We start from the raw sequence: 7,573 nt of genomic DNA on the forward strand, positions 1-7,573 counted from the left end.
CAATAGATCCAGGCTCACGGCAAAATGCCCAGAGGGGAAACAGCGCTAACCAGACCTTCGAAGAAACGCACAGTTGAAAGTGGCTTACTGTAGGTTTCACCAACCGGGGGACGGGAGGCCTCCCGGGAGCGGATGCCCCCGCCGAGGCGCCTCCCCCGTACGCGGAGATTACAAACTGTTATCGCGGACTAAGTTGCACGTATCCCGCTCCTCACCCCGACCTGGACACGGCGCAAGCCGCGGCACTCACACGCCTACTAACAAAGGCCATTCGTAACCCCTACCGGTTATGTTTAATCACCAACGGTCAATATGACCCTGCATGCGCGCACTGTGGTGACGGGACGCATGCCACACAAGACCATATGTTATGGAATGCGATAGCAAACCCGCTCCGACGACACTCTTGCCTGCCTCCTCGGCGGAGGAATGGGTCAAGCTCTTGGTCACTTAAAAAAACCACGCAGCTGGCCCTCATCACGAGAGCTCAAGAGTTCGCCCCCGGCTTGCTGATACCCTGGGCTCGCACGAGCCCCAGCTAGTTCCTTCCATTTTGTGGCAATAAAGTTGTAACCACCACCTTATTGTAGTAGAACGCTACGGCGGTACCAACGCTTCTATTTTCGAATGGACGCTGGATTAAAAGCGGGTTGTTCCACCGAGAAGTGAGACCATTACTTAATAATAATTGCTTTTTTTTGGGGGGGGGGGGGGAGGAAATGGCGCATTATCTGTCTCATATATCGTTGGACACCTAAACCGCGCCGTGCACTGTGCACCTGCACTGTGCGATGTCAGTGCACGTTAAAGATCCCCAGGTGATCGAAATTATTCCGGAGCCCTCCACTACGGCACCTATTTCTTCCTTTCATATTTCACTCCCTCCTTTATCCCGTCCCTTAGAGCGCGGTTCAGGTGTCCAACGATATACGAGACAGATACTGCGCCATTTCCTTTCCCCAAAAAACCAATTGTAATATATAAAGGTCCCCTGATGGTCAAAATAAATCCGGAACCCTCCACATACTGGATTTCCTTGTTTATTTTCGCAGTCCCTCCTTTATCCCTTCCCTTACGGCGCGGCTCAGGTTTCCGCCGAGATTTGAGACATACTGCACCATTTCCTTTCCCCAACTGCCAATTTTCAATTTTCATGGATTGGATTGTAAAACATTTATTGCGTCGAGAACAGATTGCAGGAGACATACTAGATGGCCGCTAGCCATGGGCTAGCGGCGACCTCATTGGCTCGCTGGAATGCCCATACTTGAATCTTGGGATCCGACCTCACCAGCGCGGCGTCGCATCGCTCAGGACAAAGGAGCTGTATCAACTCCGCCTGAAGCGGATGATTATGATTTGCGCAGTTTCACGGAATGTGGTCGTATGTGGCCTTTTCACCGCATTTATGGCAGTTTGGGTCGTACTGGCCGTGGGTCCTTGAGGGGAAGCACTGCCGGATTCAGAAGGGAGCGTGTTTGCAGTCGGCGTCAGGTAGCTTCCTGCGCTTTTGTTAACAATTTGTGGGGAGGGGCATAAGCGCGCCTATCCAGTCTAAAGTGATGGGTGATGTCATGAAATGAGATCAATCCGTCCCTCGTGAAATTCGGGTCGGAGGGCGCGCTCACTGCCCGAATGCGATAGCCCACCCTCTTCGATGACATTCTTGCCACCTCTCTCGGCGAAGGAATGGGACAAGCTCTTGGCCAGTTCAAGAAAACAACGCAGCTGGCCATCATCACGCGAGCTCAAGAGGCCGCGCCCCCGATTGGAGGCCACACTGCCTCGCACCAGCCCCAACTAATTAATTCCATTCTGTGGCAATAAAGGTGTAACCACCACCCTAATGTAGCAAAACGCTACGGTGATACCAGCGCTTCTGTTTTCCAACGGGCGCCGGTTTGAAAGCGGATTGTTCCACCGAGAAGCGAGAGAATTACATCGCCGTTTCCTTTCTTCAAAACCAATTTTTCGTAGACCAGCGCTGCGGCACCAGGTCTCAGCGCTTTGCGAACTACACGACATTCGATCAGAAGCGCTCATGAAGAGTGTGGCGGCAGCACAACGCTGCAGTAACGGAGTTCCATGATCATCTAGCGTTCCTAACATCACAAAAAGGAAGGAAACGTTGTTTGGTTTGGTTTGAGGGGTTCAACGTCCCAAAACAATTCAGACAATGAGAGACGCCGTAGTGAAAGGCTCCGGAAATTTCGACCACCTGGGGTTATTTAGCGTGCTCTGACATCGCACAGTACACGGGAATCTAGAATTTCGCCTCCATTGAAATTCGACCGCCGCGGCCGGGATCAAACCCGCGTCTGTCGGGTCAGCAGCCGAGCGCCGTAACCACTGGGCCACCGCGGCGGCTAAACGTTGTCACGTGGCGCTTCCTTGATGCTGGCGTTGCTGTGGTAGGCAGCAGTGTTCGACTCAGCGTGGCCTCTTTCCCGAACACGAGGTAGCGACAAGCGTTTAATCTAAATATTTAAACTACACTTGCCGTTCGCGCTCATCAAGCGAAACGTGGCGACTGCATTGCCATTCTACTCGGCGCTTTGCCTGAATTTGATAGCCAGCATTAAACACAGGTTGAAGTCAAACGTGGCCGTCGTATAGAGGCGTACTGCAGTAACTTCGAACACACAGGGTTCTTTAAATAACTTTGCGTATACATCGAAACGGCGCCTTCGCTGTCAGGCTTTGTTCCCACGTCCTCTGGCTAAGGCACCTAACGCCTAATCACGCTAGCACGTGGGAATAAAATGAATTCAACGGATGCATTAACAAATACCTAGAGACATAGGTAAAAGCCAGAAATGTTGACAAATCGCTACACTTCTTTATTCGCCGCTTTCTGGTGGCTCAGTCATGTGCATCTCTGAGCTGAAACCACGGGCTTGCACAAAATGGGAAATGAATGTTAACAGCGCTTGTAACTTTTTCTCACTTTGTACGTCCGTGACCCCAGTATGCGCCTCTGTATTTTGCGAACTAGACCCTCTCAGCAAAGTAGCTTCTAGGGATACTTGGGTTTCGAAGCGGAGTCCCCCTCCACTTGTTGTCTTCGAGTTCCACAGCGCGCGTGTTCGAGACGCGCCGGGACTTTGCGTTGCCATAAGGAGCTGTAGTAACGCGGTATCGTACGACGATTTCCTTTGGTTCCATAGTTTTTTTTTTCTTTATGCGTTCTTGGAGGCAGAAGCGCCGGCACGCGCATGACGTCTCCAAGAGCAGCCAATGACGACGGAACACGTGCAGCTCGTGCCGTCGCATATGAGCCAATCGCGGAGCGGAAAAAGTCACTATAAAAGAGTAACAACGCCGCCTTTTTGCCTTTCTCCAGTGGCACGGCAGGCTGTCAAGACGTTCGTTCCGGTTATTGCCATTTGTGTTTGTGGCCCGCTTTCTAAATGGGGAAAGGAAAGCGCAAAGACAAGAAGAAAAACGACTCAGCTGGTGGACCTCCAGGTGCGTAGCGAATTTCCTTTCGGTTCTGTGGCCTCCGCCGTTGTCGTTTGGGCGCTCGATCCCTTTGTTCATCTGGCGTCATCACATGGTGGTCGCTTTAGGCCTAACCTCGTGGGCTATGATGATTGTGTTCTAAAGCATTAAATTTTTGCGAGAAGGCTGAACGAAATTCACGAGCTTCGTTACCCGTTTGTTTTCGCTATTATGCACCGTCATTTTTATTTGAGCGTGAGTGACCGTGACTTGAGAGAAAAAAAAAATGCCTGGTTTGGTTGAGCCGAAGCGACCTCGAGAGCCTTTATATCGCGTTAAGGTTGGTTCACGTGCAAGCGACTGAACGAATATAGCGATTGAGCAGCCCGTTGCAACGAATAATTTAGATATTTTTGGAACCTCTTCACTTTGGCCGCTTCCCCCGGCGCGATGGCTCGAAACGGCTTTGTGCGCCGTGGCGGCAGAAATCAATAGCGTTTCCGCTTGCATGTGAAGTATAGCGTTTGGATTGCGTACGTCGCAAGAGCTTCGGGTTCGCGCGGCCCTTTGCGCGTCTCCGGTCCTCGTGGTTCTTACAGTGTCGCCATATGCAACGCCGGCAATGGGCGCGATGACCTCGTGCTGTGAAGACTCTTGCCTTGCTTTGTCCGAACAAAGCGCGCATGCTTAGTCAAATGGCAAAGCCTTCAGCTTGCTCAAGCTAAAACCTGCGTTGTGGACAATGCACTCTTTCGATATCATTAATATTAGTATCTCTTGTTAAGACCACCGTTTTGCATTGATGCTGCAGTCTAGGGAATATATGACCTAGCGGTAGCATTGCTACACGACAGAATGGGTTCGCAGTGAATAAAATTACTAACATCCAGGTATGCTACCAACGTCACTGCTAACAGATTACGTGAAATACCTGACCGAAGCGCATAACCCAATACAAAGGATCGCGTCGCTTCGCATCACGTCGTTTTTTTTTTTTGATAGAACAAATAAAAGGGGGACCAGCCAAGCCGCGCATTTGTGACCGGCGGCGCGTTCCTGCCGAGAATGCCTTTCCGAACGTTCTCCTTGCGCATGCGCACTGTGCGTCTCGCCGCACCTCGAGCACGCGCTTCTGCACGCGTCGCCCGTGCGCCTGTGTGTTCCGGCCATGCTGATGACCTGACACGGAGCAGGTGCTGTGGAACGCTCTTCCGCTTGGTCAGTGCCTTGATCCACGGTACGTTTCCGAGCGCTGCCGTCTGGTTTTAGTCCGTTCTTGGTGCATAGCAACACCTCCGCAGCTCCGCACCCTAATCCCCTAAGCGCATTTACGATTTCTTTATGGTTTATTTGGGTTTAACGTCCCAAAGCGACTTAGGCTATGAGAGCCGCCGTAGTGAAGGGCTCCGGAAATTTCGACTACGTTGGAGTTCTTTAACATGACCTGACATCGCACAGAACACGAGCCTTTTGAATTTCGCCTCCATCGAAACTCGACCGCCGCGGCCGGGATCGAACCCGCGTCTTTCGGGTATCGCTTTTGATCGTCCTTAATCTGTTTCCACTGCATTTTTGCTTGGGCTATCCGGATTACCCGCCGCGGTTGCTCAGTGATTAGGGCGCTCGGCTGCTGATCCGGAGTACCAGGGTTCGAATCCGACAGCGGCGGCCGCGTTTCGATGGAGGCGAAACGCAAAGGTGCCCGTGTGCTGTACGATATCGGTGCACGTTAAAGATGCCCAGGTGGCCGAAATTATTCCGGAGCCCTCCACTGCGCACCTCTTTTTTTTACTTTCAGCTCCCAGTCCTTCTATCTCTTCCCTTACGGCGTGTTTGAGGTGTGCGCCGCGATATGCGAGACGGTTACTGCGTCTTGTTTTCCTCAAAAACCAATTTTCAACTTTCAGCAAAGGTGGCCGCGTTTCGATGGAGGCGAAACACAAAGGTGCCCGTGCGCTGTACGATATCGGTGCACGTAAAAGATGCCCAGGTGGCCGAAATTATTCCGGAGCCCTCCACTACGCACCTCTTTTTTTTCCTTTCAGCTCCCAGTCCTTCTATCTCTTCCCTTACGGCGTGTTTGAGGTGTGCGCCGCGATATGCGAGACAGTTACTGCGTCTTGTTTTCCTCAAAAACCAATTTTCAACTTTCAGCAAAGGTCTGTCTTTCCCCGGATTGTGGTCGCTGTTTATCGTGACTCCGCGTCTCTTGTTTCTAGGTAAGAGTGCGCACTCTATGGGCCTCTCGGGTGAAATCAAGCCGGCTTAACAGCTTGGCGTCCCGCTGTGTGGTGCGATGAGTGGCAGGGTTTTGTTGTTGTGGTTGCGACTTAGGGAAGAATGAAAAGCAACCCGCCCACCAGCTCAAGCTGATACACAATCGCTACCACGGGCAGACAGTAGTAGAGTTAAACGAGATAAGATTGGAAGAAAGGACTCGCAACAGCCGCCTCATCAGAATTGACGAAAATGGTTTAGCAACAGGTACCTCCCGTGACAAGGAGCCGTCGCCACATGTGCGAGAGCCCCTACATCACAGCTCAGTAGGGATAGGCAGCCACCGCATCGTCCCCTTCCCGTGAAGCGGACTTTTCTACTACCCTCCGCACCGTCTTCGCCGTGTACGCGAGTTTGACCTCTAACCGAGGAGAAACTACATGACAGCTATGACGTCACGCAGCCGCCACTGTCGCGTTAATTGTGATCATTGGCATTGGCGTTGAAGATGTTCTGGACTCCGTCGATTTCGAGGAAAGGCAGGGATTGGGGGAAACGTTTCACACAACCAGCATGTGTTGACATCCTCCGTGACAGCAAGCGTTGCCCGCGGTACGAAAGGTGCATTCTTTACGCCCGATATATAAATGAAAAAAAAAATTGACACCCCATTATAGTTGTCCGGACCCGTGGAGTATCTGTTACGGGTCCAAGTTGGACTTATTTTTGGAAATGTGGCGGGGAGTTTGAAGGATGCTTCTTTCCCGCCACCGGTTGGCCCGGTATTGCACTACCTCCGGGATCGGCCTTGTCTTTAGCGCGTCTTTACTGTCCTGTCTTTCTGTCCCATCTTTCAACTCTCCTACTATCTGCACGTGGTAGCGATTGTGGCTCGGCTTGAGCCAGTGAGCAGGCCTGTGCACTTTCCTTTATTTCTGGCAGTAACAGACAGACAGACGACCCATTACGACAGACGGTAAATCGGAATTAGAGCGCAGCTCTTCGCAAGCCGCTTGCTACCGCTTGGCAGGTTCCTGTTGCGTTGCTAGCGACCCTCCGGCATCGTCCCGTAGCAGCCGCCTTCCGGCTGTCCATTCCTCTCGCCGTGTCAGGTGGCGCTTCGCTCTGCTGCTACCTGCCAACACGTCACCTGTCACACTGAGTAACACGTCACCTGTCAAGTAGCATATGTTACACCGACTACGACGCGGAACGCAGGAACGGGCTTCCCTTTAAAAGTAGGGAAACTAAAGAAGTCACTGCAGTTGAACACGAAGCGAAAAGCTTCACCACGTTTGGTAAAACAGTCGTCGCATAGGCCGGAGAATGGCCTCCAATGACCTTCAGCCCAACCACGTTAGCCATGTATGACCGTACGTGGTACAGTTATGGCGTGGAACTCTTGACCTCTGCCCTTGACCCATGACCTTTCGTTGACATCTGATCTTTGGCCTTTGACATTGGGTGAGATTTGGGTTCACCTTTGAGCTTAAAAACATTTGATGGGGGTGTAAGACCATGAGATACTACGTCTACGCCACGTGGTCGTGTGGGTACGTACTGTAGAACGGCGGTCCAAGCAGGCGCTGCCATGGACGAGCCACAGACGCTTAGCAAGCGTCCTTGCTTTTCGCTTAATTCCAGGGTTGGCGAAGTTAAATTTAAAATTGTTTTTTTGTTGTTCTCAAGTATACAACTAGACGGAAAGCGTGCGCGTGTGTCGAAAATATATTGAATGCGCGGTGGGACATTTGTTGCTTCTTCGTTGCTGTGGGGGGAAGGCCGATCACGTTTGTGTGAAAATTAAGACCCTGTGCGACAGCTAGGGCCTCGCACTCAGTTCTTCAGTGCAAAGGCTATACGACGCTGTTTGGGGGCGCTGCGTGTTTAGTCGTGTGTAGTCACGGAGCATGCC

The 7,573-nt window shown here is 51.8% G+C and overlaps 1 pseudogene; it reads left to right on the forward strand.

Moving 5' to 3' along the window:
* Positions 1–6,331: 6,331 nt before the first annotated feature.
* LOC144102886 (U2 spliceosomal RNA) lies at positions 6,332–6,474 on the forward strand (annotated as a pseudogene).
* Positions 6,475–7,573: the final 1,099 nt, after the last annotated feature.

This window comes from Amblyomma americanum, chromosome 8 (genome assembly GCF_052857255.1).
Source record: "Amblyomma americanum isolate KBUSLIRL-KWMA chromosome 8, ASM5285725v1, whole genome shotgun sequence".
NCBI classification, from domain to species: Eukaryota; Metazoa; Arthropoda; class Arachnida; order Ixodida; family Ixodidae; genus Amblyomma; species Amblyomma americanum.